Source organism: Chelon labrosus (assembly GCF_963514085.1).
Source record: "Chelon labrosus genome assembly, chromosome: 12".
NCBI lineage: Eukaryota > Metazoa > Chordata > Actinopteri > Mugiliformes > Mugilidae > Chelon > Chelon labrosus.
In genome coordinates, this window is record NC_140345.1 from 6,123,299 (window position 1) to 6,141,761 (window position 18,463).

Genomic DNA, 18,463 nt, shown 5'->3' on the forward strand with positions numbered 1-18,463 from the left:
TCACTATCTGATACCCAGAATGCACACCTGCAGAAATGTAGGGTGTCACCTGCATGAGACTCAACTTAAGGTTTTTTCTTTTTCTATTCTGTTGCCTGGGGCACCTCTAGATGGCACTGTGCAGCTGCTCGTGAAATGTTGCCCAGAACAGTGATACTGTGCTTCAGTCTTTGCGGCTTGTTTGGCTGCATCCACTACTGTGTTCCGAGGGGCATTTGAATGCCTCATTTCACTCTTATGCTATCCCTATTTATTGGTTTCTTTTGTTTTTCACAGCCAATTTTTCTTAAAGAAAATTGCATTTTGGTCAGTCAGTAGGTCAATAACAGATAAAGTATTGCACGGTAGGAATTTTAAGCTACATCAACTGTGTCTCTCAGTAGTTTGCCTTCATACATTTTGGTAATAATGACTGTCTTGGTTTTCACTATCGCAGCACTCACAAGAGAGAAACTCTTAAGCTAAATAACCTTGCTGCAAAACCTCTGGCAAAATACCCAAAGCTGGGCTCCAAGTCTAGTCAAGGTCACTACATTAGATTCGCAGGGGGGTAGGATACCGGTCCTGATCTGTTTCCACTCTCAAAATTTGATCCCATTCTGCTTATTATACAGCCTGCTAGATATGACCCACCTGGATACATTAGTCACCCCGTGCAGCCTCTCTGTCCTGCTCTATATGTCACACAAAGGACAAAAAGGAGCCGGGCAAGCAGTGTGAGGGAAGCCTGAGCCACCATATTATCTCTGCTGGTGAAATTAATCATTTACTATCAGCCGTTGTTAAGAATTTAGTGTATGTGTGAGGATGTCTGCAGGATGTATGACATTTCTTGTTCCAGGAAAAAGGTTTTCTGAAACTGAACAAGAGCAGGTGAGTTGAAAATCACAGTTACGTTATTATAGTAGAGCTAAATACTTCACTTGAGTGTTTTACGATGGCCTTTACAGAAACTCTGCTTCAGAGTTTGGGCTACACTCAAAATATTTCAGAGTCCACTAATAGTATTTCAAATAACAGCTGTTGGTTACAATGGGTACACACTGATTACCTGCTGATGCATAAAATCCACAGTCAAGGAGATACTTTGAACTTCAGCGCCAACATAGAGGAGAAAAAGCTGAAGCTCCTTCAGCTGATGGGGATTGTATGAAATAGTTAAAAGGTCTTACAGGTTCTAAATGGCTCTGTTTCAAGTGTTTAGAAATAGCTCATAACCCAAGTGATGTTTATACTTGTAGGATTTTACTCACCATAGTGGGTCTAAATTGTGGTATTGCAACTGGAGATTGCTACTGTATTGAAGAGGATACAAGGGTTGAGGTTTTAAAGCTACAGTTCAGGACTTTAACAGCCTGTTAAAGTTACGCTCTTGCCAACTGAGTTCACACAATGCTGGTTAAGATAGTACAGTACAACATAACTCTGTATTTTACAGTATAATGGAGACTCATATATATTGTGCCAGCAATGATTGGTAGATCGTTTTTACAGAAAAATTTGTGTTACGAATGTAACTTGGGTTCTGTGAGTTCACCACCTGGAGTCAAGAAGAATTAAACTGAATCAAGAAAAGTTCCAGATGCTCTAGATAAAAAAGAAACTCAACAATCGGAAGAAGGGTTACTGTCTAAAAAGGAAACAGAAGGTATGTCATATGTGCTTGTCGCTAGTGTGCAATTACTGTCACTTCCAAAAGAGGGAGACAAAAAGTTTTGTACTGCAGCTTTAACTTTATCTTTTCAATAATGCTGTAACTTCTAATGTTGTTAATTTTCAAATTATGTGTGGAACATACAGTACATATTGCTTGTATGTATACTTCCGTGTGAAGAGGAAAAATAACGCTTGTTGCTAAAATAAAGATTAGTCTTGTTCTGGATCAGCAATGCATTATTGTACATAGTGATGGCAGCCACTTTTCCATTTTTCCATTTCCATTTCTTTTTGGCTGTGCCAGATAATATGCATGAGTAATAGTAAAGTATTTCACACAAGAACTATAGTCACTATGTTAACTTGTAAAACACAATAAAGCATCTAACTACACATAAGTATGTATCCTGCTATCAGCTCCTGTACAATATATCTTCTCTTTGCACTTAACTGTGACACAATTCTTTGATCTCCACTGCTACATTTATTTTCATTTGAATTGCTGGAAATAGCACAAAGTGAGAAAGAATAATAAAAATGTAAAACGCCGTTCCAGTATGTTCTATGTCAGTTACACCTGTAAAGTTGAGTAAATGTATTTGAGTTTCCTAGAGTTCTCTCTGGCTAAATGAGGTAAGATAGTGTTTAATACTGGGACTTGGCAACAGCTTTGAGACTTTAAGATCCCGCAAATCCATCTGCAGAAGGAGCAAGAGTAAAAAACATTTTGGTTGTTATTGTCAATTCCCACTGGAGCTGTGGCAATGCTAAGACTGCAGAGGATACTGATAAGACTGCAAAAGAGACTCTACACCTTATCTCACTGGCACAGTCCTTGTTCACTCAGATTCCTTCCTTGCTGTACGTGAAAAAAGCCCAAACAAAACAAAACACATTTTTTCTTTCTTTTTTTTTTTTCTTTTTTAAATTAATGCAACCATTTCTTATTGTAAGAATCCAGGCAATCCTGTTAATACTGAAAAGGAGAGAAAGAAAAGAAACACTTTGACAATGACGATTACGAAAATGGGCAAGAAGATTTCCTCGTTTACATTTTCAATTTTTTTTTTAATGATGTCTCTCAGTGCTTTCCCCCCGCATCTTTTCAAGGCGTACACTCATTGCGAAATCAATTATCTGAGATCATAACCAAGTGTTTCTGGTGCTGGTGATAAGAGCATCTGCATCGGGCGGGCAAATGGAAGAAAAGACGCCGTATTTAGAAGCACATTCTGACATCTTACTAAAACAATTGAACTTTATTAGGGACGAGGACAACTAATAATGGCGTCCTTTGGATTTTACAGGCTTGGTTGTGGGTCATTAAGCCCACTGGGCTTTGGTGACAAACAGCACAGCTGGCAAAGTGACAGTGACAAAGTTGGTGGTTGTAAACAAAAGTAAAGGTCTCTTTCTTCCCTCTGATCTGAATGCAACATCGCAGACATGGGATTTGAAGGGTGTTATGCAGTACATGATCTATGGACACGTGAGAAGTCACCTTGCAGGAGCCCTAAATGTGTGCGACTCACTGATCTAGCTGCACTTGTGACACTGCAGGGGCCTGAAGTCATATAGTGAACATCCTGTAGCACTGACACAGACAGACAGTTTAAACATAGAGTGACATGCTCTTATCTACTACCTTCCTTCAATATGAGGGTCTTCCTCCTCCTCTTCCTGTCCAAATACTGTATACTTTCCTCACTGAGTACCTTGCAGCTCATATATTATCTGGGTCCGCTCATGCTAATAACGCACGCACTTTCAGTAAGCCACTTTCTTTAAAAGCATACACAATGTTGTATATCATGTTTCCCTTAGAATCTACTAAATACCCTGTCGCATAGAGAGGATAAAAAAAAAGAAAAAAAAAAAGGCTGAGAATCAATTTCTGCCGGCAACAGCATATCATTTCACTCCCCCTCAACACGCTGAAGATAAGAGCAAACAAGTGGGTCAAGCTGAGAGGAGATGATATTTTTGGGAGGCAGCCATGTTTCTGTCAGGATCAAAGTGAAGTGGCTCTGTCTTCTGCCCCCTGGGCTTTCTATCAACAACTCTTTAAGTCTCAAAAGGGGATAATCCGAAAGGTAGGTATTATGTACGCGGAGCCATTTCACTCTTGTGGTGTAATTTTCTGTGAAAATCTCATAATCATAGATCTCTGCATAACGAACCATTGCATGTTTAACAGCGGAGCGTCACAGAAACCTGTATGTTAGTCATTGCATTATTACCCAGTGTAGTGGCTTTCATTTCAGTCGAGTGACTGCCGTTTTGTTGCAAAGTACCTAGCATTTTGCTCTATGCGTGATGTTTATTAAAAATGCGGTCCCTGTTGTGCATTAACAACAGCAAGTCTAACCTCCCCTTGTCACAAACCTGCAGCGGTCGCACATTTAACAGCCATGTGTTGAATAGTGTCAGTTGTGTGAAAGGGCTTCACCGCGCTTCAGGCTTAATGAACTACATATAGTGATTACTTCTTGCAAAACTTCCATCTTACACCTCAGGCACTGCTGAGACTCTTATCTACTCATTAATAGATAAACAGATCTAAAATGTTATTGGCCGATGCTTCCTGGAGGGATGTGTCTAAGTCTGCGACATTCATTAGCACCCCCCTATCTGTATCATTAAAGAGGGGTATTGGAAAGTGATGAAAAACAGTTTTCAGATGTATGCTTGTTGAACTTCACGAATAATCCTAATTGGATGGCAAATAGCTACCTGCTGCTTCATTTCCCTCCGTGCATAAGGACAATCTTCAAAAGGCGGTAAGCACAAATGCGTCTCCGCTCTGCATGTCATTCACCGGCCCTCTCTCTCTGCGCATCCTGAATTCTAAACAATTATGCTGAGACAACAGCTATTACTGCCTGTTATCCTGTATGATTGGTTTTCACATACAATATGACTTGTTAATAACTGTGCTGAGGACATCAAAAGGACACCTGCCCCATCCTATCAGCGTCACTGTCAATGAGCATCAGCCCTTACACCAAAATAAGAAAGGCAAAAAATATTCCATTGCATCATAGATAGCTTGGGGTGGATCACGACTAGAGGCAAACTCAGGATCAGTGTTGACTGAACAGAACATCCTGACCAGCGCAGACTCATCAGCTTCATGCTCTACACTCTAAGTCCATTAATAAAATGACATTGCATTCTATCTGAAAATGAATGATACAGATCATTGTTGTAATATATGACAATAATCATGACAAACAAATGATGACAGACATTTTAGCATTATTAATAAATGTATATTAAAGTGGATATTGAACAATATTTATTCTGTAAAAGACATAATTTCTGTTCTTTATTTTGTTCCTGTCTTTCGTACATTTACAGTACTACCACTCTGCTTCTTTATACAGTTACCCCATTGCACTTTTTACTTGGGCACTTTAATCTGGCCATCACCAATTACTTTGTAGATAAGTGCTGAAATGCAAAATATGGTTAATTTATTTAATATGTTACATATCTCCAGGTTAAACTGTCCAGCAGTATACTAAACTGAATATGTACTCACCAGCTACAAAAATAAAATGCATCTTAGGAATTAATGGGACCATAAGGTCAAATCCTGCATATCAACGTGTGGTGCCCTTGAGTTCCCCAGGCACCACAGAGGTGGCTCGTGTGTACAAATGGATGGTTTAAATGCAAAGAGTATATTTAGAGGGGAGCTGTGGGCTAGTGGTTAGAAAAGCAGATATGGGACTGGAAGGTTTGAATCCCTCCTATGGCTGAGACCCCTTGAGCAAGCACCTAAATTATTTGCAGACGGCCCACTGCTTCAAATGTGTACAAATAGATTGGTTCAACGCAACCATGTGGTATTAATAAAGGATAACAACAATAATAATAATAATAAATCGCAATACAGAAGGATCTTTTACTGTCTGATATAATTTGTCTAAATCCGCATGTCCGGCCTAAATTATAGAGCAACAATGGGGCAGTGGGATATTGCAAAATTCAGCTGTGCACAAGGTCAACTGATTGCATAGTGCCATTAGTTTTTCTTAATGATTAAGAGATCTGCTGTATTATTGCTGATTGCAATGCCTTCCTTCAAATGAAAACTGTGCCATTTTGCAGAATCATGTCATATTGTTGGCTTGATAAAAGTAAAATGTAATAGTCATCTCAGGACCGCAATTGTAGAAAAGCGCACTCTACTGGAAACAGCTTTATGAAAGCGTTCCATTGGGTTCCAATTTGACTATTTTTAAAATGCAAACACCCTGTCTTTGCTGGAAGCTTTCTACTTGCTGTACATAAACCATCAGCAAAATATAAAAATTTAACCCTGTTTGTGTTTTTAATTCCGAGAGAAATTGTCTCCATTCCATCCATTGTCTGCACACGGGTCCAAAAAGACATGGCAAGGCAGGTCACGGGCAGTGGTTCAAAAACGCAGGTACAGGAGGCATGAACAGGACACTGGAACAAAACGGGAGCAAGCCGACATAAATGTGTACAAGCCTCAGAGGACTTGGGAACAGATGTTTAAGTGGAAGGTCAGGCTATTGCAGAACATGTAGATGTAGAGTCGGGTGACTAGGGGCAGGTAGGTAAGTTTGAGGGCATCTGGTGGACAGATGGAGCACGGCAATGACTGTAAATCCTCATATAAGTGCGAGAAATGAAGAGAAGTGACAGAATGAACATGACTGAGGAAGATAGTGTGATACCTGGAATATTGGAATATCATGTGATGCAGACAGGATGATGATCAAATAACATGCTCAAGATAGCAGTAAGCAGTAACCACATTTTTCTCCACAGCTAACCAGTTAGCCAAGAGATTAAACTCCCGAGTGTCAATTCAAATGGGGGTGTTAACCCTCAAAGACTGGAGGCTCAATGTGAACTCCAGTCAGTGATGGGGTGAAGAAAGTCTCTCTCTCTCTCTCTCTCTTGATTTCCCTGTACTGCTTTTGAGCCACAAGCTTGACAGTTTATTGATCTCCCTCTCGTCTAATCAGTAGCCTTGTCACATTATAACAAAGGAGCGCTAGCCAAAATGAAAGCAATTTACTTCAGCCCAGGGAAGATTGCAGGGCAGGGTGTAGTAGTTTTCTTCCCCTTTCATAGACAATCTGATACAGGTGGTAGTGGAGCTCGGCCCGAAATCAAAACAATGTCTCAGCGTATTCAGTCTGGCAGGGTGAAGCTGGGGGCAAACAAACACTCCGAGCAATTGTCCGGCTTAAAGTCACGTATGAATGCTGTTATAGAGTCCCACCAGTTTGGGAGAACAAACGTTAAATGAGTCACAAAAAAATGGCCGGAACTTTTGCGATTGTAAGGCGAGTTGACAACTGGCTGAAGCTATAAAACAGTACGTCATTGTCAGCTTATCTAGCAATTAGAAAAGGAACACAAACATCAGCATCAACATATGCCTTTATTTATGACACTTACAAAGCGGTGGCTGCTTAATTGGCAATTAAATATACTCATAATGTCAAGTGTCCCGTGAGGTGATGAAGACGTGTTGGCGGTCCTCACAAGCCAGCAGCGTAACACTACTGTTAGATTCTGCAGCAACAATAAACAGATACATGATACTTGATACATGCACAAATAAGTAACTGAATTGGCCCTTTCCTCTGTATAGGAGAAGCAAACTTGTTTGGAAACTGCTGCACTGTCCAGTCCTGACTCCTGCATGAGCCTGGTGTCATGAAGTCACCCCCTACATCCTACAGGCAGTCACTCATGTCTCATCCTCATGACAGATTTTTCACTCTCAAGGGAAAGGAGCTTTCTGAATGAACAGGCCACTGATCATATGTGGTCATCCAAAGCAGCACTAATGTGTTCTAATTGGCACTGTGTGTGTGTTTGTGTGTGTATGCAATAGGAAGCAGTGCTCTAATGTTTATGTGTTTCATTTTACTGACCCAACTAACCTCTGGTATCAAGTGCACGGCTCTCCGCTTACAGACAAGCTCTTAGGTTTAGACATCACAGTGTTGTTTCAATTTAGAGTCCCCGCTGTAACACAAAATGATTTACTTTTGTATCCCTCAGGTCACCGCTGGAGAGTCTTGTTTACAGGGATACACAAAGTTGAGTTTCCGAAAGCGTCGCAATGACATTGAAAGCAGTCGCTACGCAACCAAGGGAATCTGGGCCTCGCTGTGACCTACCAGGTGACCGAGGCTTTCTGGCTCTGTAAGCAGAAAGGAAGTGAGCTGACACTGCACCTTCAAAAGCAGGAAAAAAAATAAAAAATCCTTCAACACAAAAATCTCCCTCCTCAACATCTTCCTGCATTTGTCTGCACCTCCCAGTGTCATACGCTCCACCATTAATAGTGTTCCCCTGTGAAAATGTTTGCAGTGCATCCCATTCATCACAGCCTCCTCAGAGTGTAATAAAAATGCCCTTTAAGACACTATTTTCAGTCTCTGAATTTAAAAGTGCATTTGATTTTGCTAGTCTGCCCTCTGAATTCTTTTGAGTCTCTCTCCATTCCTTTGGGATTGAGATCTCTTTGGACTTCGGGATCAGAGAGCAAATGCTTAGGGATTGCTAGGAACATAATAAAGTTAGTGAGGTGAAATCTCCGGGCGGAATGAAAAAAAAAAAAAAAAGCCTACAAGGTCTGTTGGTCACAGGCTTTTCTGCATGTGCCGCGGGGCTTAACGCAAACTGACAGAACAGGAAAGCTAAGAAGAATGAACTCGAAGATGTGGAGATCATCATATCAGCCTCTGCAGAGCAGCACATGCAGTAAATGGCATGTACAATGCAAATCCAGAATTAGCTGTACAGAAGACGTTGACTTGATTTGCTCTTCTGGTTGATTTAATCAGGCTTACGTTTATCGTGCTCGCTCAACTTGACCCCGCATGTCCGGCGTAAATTAGAGAGCAACAATGGGACAGTGGGATATTGTGGCAAAATTGTGCACAAGGTCAACTGATTGCATGGTGGCATTAGTTTTTCTTAATGATTAAGAGGTCCGCTGTATTATTGCTGATTGCAATTGTTAAAAAGGCCCATTTTACCTCATGTAAATCCTTACTTTTTGTCTAGCAGTTCCTTATTTGCTAATTCAGCTGTCAATCAGTCAATACAGCCAGCCAATCACGTTACACTCTTAGTTGGTATGGCTCCGCCCACCATTGCTGTCATCCATCTTGATGACTGAGACACATGGCAGCCATTACTGACATCAAAAGGGCTGAAAGTTCTCCAAAAGTGTTGTGCGTGCATGAAAATTGTAAGTAATCAGTTTTCGATATGTGTGTGCAATGTGATTGTAGCTATATGTTATGTAAATGTAAGTTTTGTTGCTATTAGTAATAGAACCGTTTCTGCTAGCTCAATTGCTACGTTTAGCTTGGTTAGCTCAATTGCTAGGTTTAGCCTACTTTATGTTAGCCTAGTGTAGCTCCATGCTCAGTTCATGCTAGGCTAAGGTGATTGAGAGTTCTTGTGACATTTCTTTGCATTGCTAACTTTGTTTATTGTAATGTTTTGTTGTATTCCAGAACCACACAAATCTATGCACTGTGGAAACTGCCCTATATAAAAATTCTGAGCTTTACTCCAATCGTCTCTGTCTTTTACTGGACAACCGCCAGCGTGTCTGAACTTAAGTCTAATCAGCAAAGCAACGGGTGAGGGCTACGTCAGCTAACCGTCATTTTACATGGTCCTTCGAGCCGGATTCAGGCTTACTGCGGATTGACATGGAGTATTCAGAAAAGGAAGAACAGGCTGGGAGCGCCGCGCCACAGAAACCGTTCGTCACATCACGGGCCGACCGTGACCCAGATCAGATGAAGCGTTCATCACCCCCACGAAGTCGCCACAATGAGGATGAGGACGAGTGGCGATATACAGCAGGCAGAGCTCCATCACCTCCTATAAGTCAGGCCTCGTACTCACCACCACGATGGGGGACAAAGGATAGTTGGGACACCGCCCAAGAAGAAATGAGGCAGGAGTTCGAATACCTCCGTCGCCGGCAAGATGCCTTGCTGTTAGAAATGGCGAGGATGGAAATAGACCGAGCTGATCGTCGAACTCGGTCCAGATATGTGAGCGAGGAGCCGTCATATCACTCTTGGTCCTCCTCCCCACAACCAGTCCCAGCTCCTAGACAAGGTAAGCAGGCGGTACGACCAGAGCTAAGCCGACCTATCCCAGCCCCTCGAACCAGGAGACCCAACGCTACTCCTGCACGCTCAGGCAGCCCTGCCTCAGAAACTGGACGACAGGGACCAGCAGAGGGTAGGTCATCCCACTACTATCGGGACGTCTCCCCCTCTCGTCCATCCAGGGCTGAACGTGATAAGCAGGAAGCACCCAGATGGCGAGACTCCGCTAACTATCGAGACTCTCATCGCTTTTATCAGTGGGAACGTTCACCATCTCCCCCTCATCGTGGGTACTCCTATGGTAGGTCACCAAGCCCCCAACGACAGGATAGCCATTTGAAGCCGTATAAGGGACCCACTCCAACCATACCAGACTTCACTCGACCAAATCCCAGAGAGTTCTCTCGGATGAAAATCGCCCTGGAAAACCTCCTCCCAGACGACGCCAATGAGAGATTCAAATTCCAGATCTTAACGGATCATCTCAAGGTAGAAGAAGCCTTATTGGTCGCTGACTCCTACTGTAACTCAAGGTACCCTTATTCCGATACGATGGCCGCTCTCAACAAGCAGTACGGGCAACCGCACCAGCTCGCCCTTCAGCGGATCGCGGAACTAATGGATGGCCCGAATATTGCCAGTGGTGACATCAAAGCCTTCAGGTTGTTCGCCCTGCGGGTACGCTCACTGGTGGGCCTTTTGGAGCAGCTGGGCAGGAAAGGTATGGTGGAACTTGAGTGTGGATCACACGTCTCCAGACTCCTGGGGAAACTCCCCCATGACTTGAGATCCAGCTTCCGCCGTTTCATCCATCCACACCGGACGCCCATTCCCACTCTGCTTGATCTAGCAGACTGGCTGGAATTTGAGATCCAAGTACAAGAGGATAACACCAGGTTCAATAACAGCTCGAGGAGGGAGCCCCAGGCTAAGGGTCGAGAGCAAAGAAAGGAGCCCAAGCATGCTGCCTGGGCAACCACCGTACTCCTTGGCACAGAGACAAAGCCTCCAGGTGCCCAACCGAAATCCTCTGCCACTAAAGAGAAGGTGAAAATGTACTGTCCCTACTGTGATAACGGGAACCACACGCTCAATACATGCTCCAACTTTCAGCGGTTAACCCGTGAACAAAAGGAGAGCTGGGTTAAGGAGAAGAACGGATGCTGGCGCTGTGGTCGAGATCATCATGCACGGGAATGCAACCTCAAGATGCGATGCAAAACCTGCAACCGCCGACACTTACTGGTGCTCCACGAGGTCTCTGATAGGGTTCCGGAAAGGCCGGAGAAACCCCCGGATCCCATTGATGCTGCCAACTCTGTCCTACTCAACACGACTAGTGAAATGCTGTATGTTGACCGGCCGGCTGCAGGACGCAGGGTGCTGTTGAAGCTCAGTAAGGTCCTGCTGAGGAACGGAGACCGAACCATGGAGACCTTCGCGATCCTGGACGACGGATCAGAACGCACAATTCTCCTCCATGCAGCTGCACAGCAACTTGGGCTTAAGGGGCAGTCAGAAGATATAACCCTCCGCACAGTGCGACAAGAACTACACGTCCTGCATGGGGCGGCAGTCTCATTCACCATCTCTCCTGCTACAGAACCTAAGAGAATGTACCACATTCAAGGAGCATTCACTGCAAAACAGTTGGGCCTTGCCAAGCACACTCACCCCGTCAGTGCATTGCAACGCAAGTTTCGCCACCTGCAGGGACTTCCATTGCAGCCCATCGTCGAGGCTCAGCCAGTGCTACTCATTGGATCGGATTACCCCCACCTGCTAACGCCAGTGGAGCCAGTCCGTCTTGGACCACCCGGAGGGCCGGCTGCCGTTAAGACGCGCCTTGGATGGACGCTGCAGGGTCCTGCACAGGAGTTGAAACATGGTTCTACTGAGCAGCAGTGCCTATTTACATCCACCCTCCCCTCATCTACGGACCTGTACAGTCAGGTCGAACGACTGTGGCAGATGGACGTGTTACCGTGGCGTAGTGAGAAGGCTAGCGTCAGATCACGGCAAGACCAGGAGGCCATAGATCTTCTCGAGACCAAGACTGTGAGGGTCGAGGTGGACGGAGTTCGACGGTACGCGACCCCCCTCTTGCATGCCAAGAACATGCCTCAGCTAAGAGCCCCAAAGGAAGCTGTGCTCCCACAGCTAAGGAGCATTGAAAGGAGGCTTGCTAAGGCACCTGACCAAGCTGAAGCCTACAAGGCTGAAATCCGGAAGCTGGAGCGAGCCGGCTACGTGGTGAAACTGGCACCTGGTGCTGAAGAGACCACAGCCATCAGCTGGTACGTCCCGCACCACATGGTGCAACATAACGGCAAGAACCGAATAGTGTTCAACTGCTCGTTCCAGTTCCGAGGAAACAACCTCAATGAGCTTCTGCTCCCTGGGCCTACCCTGAGTCCATCGCTGCTCGCAGTCCTTCTCAGATTCAGAGAACATTCAGTTGGGATCAGCAGCGACATCCGGGGGATGTTTCATCAGGTGAGACTCCTCCCTGAAGACAGGCCACTGCTAAGATTTCTCTGGAGAGATATGAATCGCGAAGAACCACCCAGCGTTTACGAGTGGCGTGTCCTCCCGTTCGGCACCACATCCAGTCCCTGCTGCGCAACATTCGCCCTTCAACAACATGCCAAGGAAAGCAGTCATCCAGGAGACGTCGTCGGCGAGGTGATCGAGAAGGCCTTTTACGTGGACAACTGCATGTTGAGCCTGACCTCGGAGGAGGAGGCCAAAGCGCTTGTGGACCAGCTTCGGGACCTTCTAGCTGAAGGAGGGTTTAACCTGTGTCAATGGGCAAGCAACGTCCCCTCGGTGATCCACCATCTACCCCCTGAGGCAAGGTCGGACAGCGCTGAACGCTGGATTGCACAAGGGCAAGCAGACCTTCAAGAATCGGCACTCGGGCTTCACTGGCACTGCCAGTCCGACACTCTGTCATACAAGTCCCGCTCTCCCGACTGTCCTGAGGTTACCATGCGCACCATCTACAAGGTCATGGCTAGCCAGTATGACCCGCTGGGCTATATCGTTCCATATACCACAAGGGCCAAGGTGATAGTCCAGCAGCTGTGGGCAAAAAAGCGAGACTGGGACGACCCCCAGTTACCTGAGGATCTCCTCCAGGCATGGAGAAGATGGCAGAGTGAGCTGCCAGACCTGCAGCAGATATCCCTTCCTAGGTGCTACAGCAGTCGAGAGATGGATTCCTCCACCAGTACCAGAGACATACACGTGTTTTGCGATGCATCGGAAAGAGCTTATGGCTCGGTGGCCTATCTCCGAACGGAGGACTCCAGCGGAAAGGTCGAGGTGGCATTCCTGGCTGCTAGGTCGAGGGTAGCACCGAAAAGGCAGCAATCAATACCCCGCCTTGAGCTATGTGCTGCTCTTACCGGAGCACAGTTAGCTAAAGTGCTTTGGACAGAGCTCTCTCTACCCATCCGCCAAACCCTCTTTTGGTCCGACTCCACCACCGTTCTGACGTGGCTCCAGTCAGACTCGTGCAGGTTCAAGGTATTCGTCGGCACGAGGGTCGCAGAGATCCAAGACCTGACAGACCGGGATGCTTGGCGCTACGTGGACACCTTAAGTAATCCCGCCGACGACATTACTCGTGGGAAAACTCTTGCCGAGCTAGGAAAGCAGAGTCGGTGGTACCAAGGCCCAGCATTCCTACAAGGTTCTCCTGAGCAGTGGGCTAAGAAGCCAGATACTCCACCTCCAGAAGGAGAGGAGCTCCGGAAAACCCTCGTCTGTGGCCTTACCACAACAGCACCGGCTCCGGAAAACCCAGAAGCCAGTCAGTTCACCACTTTCGGCGATCTCCTGAAGGCTACGGCACATTCCAAGCACGGGGCGGCTGAGGGAAGTCCCTCCGCCAGCGACTTCAAAGAGGCAGAGATATCTCTTCTCCAGCAAGCCCAACAGGATTGCTTTGCCACTGAAGTGGCACAACTGAAAGCAGGAAAGCAGGTACCCAGTAGCAGTCGCCTGATCACCCTTGCCCCCGAGTTCGACAATACCACTCAATTGATCCGGGTGGGAGGTCGCCTGCGACACAGCACTCTACTTGACCAGGACACTATGCATCCGATCGTGCTTGACCCTCAGCATTGGATCACCAAGTTGATCATCAAAGACTTTGACGAGAAACTATTGCATCCCGGCCCAGAGCGAGTATTCGCTGAGGTTCGTCGCAAGTACTGGGTCATCCATGGAAGGCAAGCTATACGACGTCATCAGCGAGGGTGTGCCGACTGTCGGAAATGGCGTGGAACCCCCCAGATTCCTAGAATGGCTGATCTGCCACCTGCGAGACTGAGACTCCACAAGCCTGCATTCTACTCGACTGGAGTAGACTGTTTCGGCCCCTACGAAGTTAAGATCGGACGCAGGAGCGAAAAAAGATGGGGCATCATCTTTAAATGTATGACAACGCGTGCAGTCTACATCGACCTCCTCACCAGCATGGATGCCGACTCTTACCTGATGGCACTCCGGCGCTTTGTGTCTCGGCGAGGCAGACCGTTTGAGTTGCTGTCCGACCAGGGGACGAATTTCAGGGGAGGAGAACGAGAGTTGAAGGAGGCCTTCGCCGCTCTCCAGCCTGAAGTTCAAGCTCAACTTGCCAGCCAACAAATCCAGTTCGCCTTCAACCCCCCGAGTGCACCGCACTTTGGCGGTTGCTGGGAAAGGGAGATCCGCTCCCTCAAGCAAGCTCTGCGTGTCACTCTGGGAGCTCAATCAGTGACAGAAGAGGTCCTGAGGACGGTCCTCATTGAGATTGAGGGGATCCTCAATTCAAAACCACTTGGTTATACCTCCTCGGACATCAGTGATCCCGACCCGGTAACCCCAAATTCTCTTCTGATGGGGCGGCCAGACGCGTCACTCCCACCGGTTGTGTATCCGGAGTCAGAAATGTTGAGTCGGCGGAGATGGAGGCACAGTCAGCTGCTGGCAGACCATTTCTGGAGACACTTTCTGAAGTACTACCTACCCGGTCTCCAAGCACGTCAGAAATGGCAAATAGAAGCACCAGATCCACAGGTTGGCACCCCGGTCATGATTGTGGATCCACAGTTGCCTCGAGCACTCTGGCCAGTGGGACGGATATCACAAGTCTTCCCTGGATCAGATGATCGGGTCCGGACTGTGACAGTGCAAGTTGGGGACCGCAGCTACACGCGCCCAGTGGCCCGTATCATTCACCTTCCTGCACTGCCCGAGTAGGATCTCCCCTAATTGCAGGGCCTCTATGATGATGTGCAGATTTCCATAAGAAATCTGGGGGCGGCTGTTAAAAAGGCCCATTTTACCTCATGTAAATCCTTACTTTTTGTCTAGCAGTTCCTTATTTGCTAATTCAGCTGTCAATCAGTCAATACAGCCAGCCAATCACGTTACACTCTTAGTTGGTATGGCTCCGCCCACCATTGCTGTCATCCATCTTGATGACTGAGACACATGGCAGCCATTACTGACATCAAAAGGGCTGAAAGTTCTCCAAAAGTGTTGTGCGTGCATGAAAATTGTAAGTAATCAGTTTTCGATATGTGTGTGCAATGTGATTGTAGCTATATGTTATGTAAATGTAAGTTTTGTTGCTATTAGTAATAGAACCGTTTCTGCTAGCTCAATTGCTACGTTTAGCTTGGTTAGCTCAATTGCTAGGTTTAGCCTACTTTATGTTAGCCTAGTGTAGCTCCATGCTCAGTTCATGCTAGGCTAAGGTGATTGAGAGTTCTTGTGACATTTCTTTGCATTGCTAACTTTGTTTATTGTAATGTTTTGTTGTATTCCAGAACCACACAAATCTATGCACTGTGGAAACTGCCCTATATAAAAATTCTGAGCTTTACTCCAATCGTCTCTGTCTTTTACTGGACAACCGCCAGCGTGTCTGAACTTAAGTCTAATCAGCAAAGCAACGGGTGAGGGCTACGTCAGCTAACCGTCATTTTACAGCAATGCCTTCCTTCAAATGAAAACTGCCATTTTACAGCCAGCGCCTCATGTCATTGTTGGCCTAATAATACAGTAAAGTAAATGTAATAGTCGTCTCAGGAACGCTATTGTAGAAAAGCGCACTCTACTGGAAACAGCTTTACGAAAGCGTTCCAGTGGGGGCAAAGAAAAAACAAGCCTTAAACAGGTTCCTTCGGCGACAGTAAAACCTCTCAATGCTTCATTTAGAGCCGAGATGGCCACAAATGTGCAACGTAGAGCCAGCAGCAGGAGGAAGAAAGTAACTAGTCAGTTAAAATGTCCCTTCAATTGATCAGTTGCCCTTCTGGTTGAAAATCGTTAATTTAACGCACCAGCGTGACTTCTCATTTTCTTTGACCTTCAGTTGCAGTGTATTAAAGCCGTCGCTCAAAGGAAAACCAACCTGGAACTAATGCAGAGGGACACGTAACACTCGTAAGCTAAGCTACACAACAGCACTGACAAGTCGCTGTTGGGTAGCTGCATTTTAAAAAGTCATCAGACAGAAATGCACTGTAACAAGAGGACTCCAGCGTGAAAAGCTGCCCAACAGTTAAATGAAGGAGATTCTAGATTAGCGCTGGCCACGTGTGTATCACCTGATAAATTAAGACCTCACAGAACGATTCTGCATATCATGATTTAAGCCCAGTCTAATCAAGTAGTAATCAAGTAGTTTGGTTTTTATGTAGCACGGCACTATGGGACGAAAGGGCATGGAGCAAGTCCAACTTTCATAGAGGCGACCAATCACAGATCTGCACTTCATGTTGACTTTTTACTATCTAAAACCACAGTCTTTTCCCTTAAGTGTGTAAAAATGCTCAGCAGTATCCATACCCTGAACATAATTATGCTTTCGCTACCTAAAACTAATGCAGTCTAATACAACAGCTTTTTAATGATAATTATAATGCTCCCTTTTTCTTTTGTAAGTGTTTAAAAGATCTATTGATTCAACTTTATGGTTATTTTGGGGTCTGCAGTTTGTAGTGCTGATGAATTATACTGCATCGCTAGACTGCTGAAAGGTGTTTTTTATTGATATTTCATCCAGTCCATTCATATCTCTGAGGTTAGGCTGACCGGTCTATTAATGTTTGCATTTATCTGTCCATCTCGCGTCACATGTGCATTTTCTATGAATGCCGTCATAAATTGTAAACATCCGTGTTTACTATGCGTCTCTACTCCCTTATGGCTTCCGCCGAGCCTTTATTTCCATGTCCATGTGTTGTTATAATCCTGCTAATGCACAGAGAGGGTGATGAAGCATCTGCTCATCTGCCTTGGGGTCACATATAAGTACATCGCTACCATGGCCATAAACGCAGGCTGCCTTCACCTCTCTTCTTATCTCAAAACATGCTCCTCCAGAGCTGTGCGTGTTGCACATCTGGTGAGAAAGACATGGAGTGACTCCAAGAAACACATGATACAACCTCCTCCCGAAAAGATAGCAACGTTGCACTACAATTACCTCTGACTCCTCTTCAGAGTAAGACAGAAGAGAGAACACTATTGGATTGCAGTTTTTTATTCTTTCAGGGACGGTATATTTGAGTTCTTCCAACTTTGCATATAAATCTTTCAGCCACATCTGACTGGAAGATAGAAAATATAATTATGGAATCGACATCTGGTCTTGAATGACAAAGAGATGGATTAGAACAAACGGAGGCTCCCTGTCGATAATCCCATGAGAAAATGGGAGTCGCTGGGCCGTGAATGGGATTCCAGATCAAATGTAATGGAACAGGGGGCATGGGTTCAGCAGGGAGGTGAGGAATACATGCGCGGGATGGGATTTTCTCCGCATCCCGTGTCACATATCTAACACAGCGAGGTCAAGGCCTTTAATTAGATATAACGCAGGTTTAGGTAATGTTTACAAGTCAGCTTTCCAAAGCTTTATCAACATGGATCGTTATTCAGGAATTCTCGCAGCATGATTTTAAGGGTCGCAAGACTGACCTCAGAATTGTCGGCAGGAATATGGGAGATGTCTTTTCATATGCCATGGGGATGAATATGATCTCTAAGGTAACTTTTAGACATTTTAACTGCATTTGCAGACAGTGAAAGCAGACCATGAATAACAGCGACTGAGGGGCTCAGTCGGAAGAAATGATAGCTGAAAAAACAACTATCATCGCTGAAACATGGGTAACAGTAATTGAGAAATTGGCCATTCATAGGGAAAACATTGTTTGAGATTGGATGTCACCGGAGAAAGACATTTCTCACCATCTAGTATATGAGCTGCATGCAAATTATACCAGCATGTAAGTAGGTGAAATAAAACCATGATGTCTTCCCCCTCTGCAGCAGGTAGATTTTCTTTGTTTTTGGCCTGGAGGCACAAAAGAATCATGGAAATGTGCAGTAAGGAGCATTAAACTTCGCATTCCAAATTATCCATTTTTTTCTTTATTATTTATTTATTTATGTATTACTTATTTGAATCGGACCTGATATTTTTATTCATCGTGATTTAAAAATATATATATATATATATATTTTTAAGACTGAACATGATGTTCTCCTCTGCACAATCTAATCAGGTTTTTACTCATGGGCCCAAAGAGAGGGTTTCTAAAAAAAAGTGCTGCATTGATGAGGGTGGGAGCATAAAATTCAGCACTGCAACAATTTCACATCAT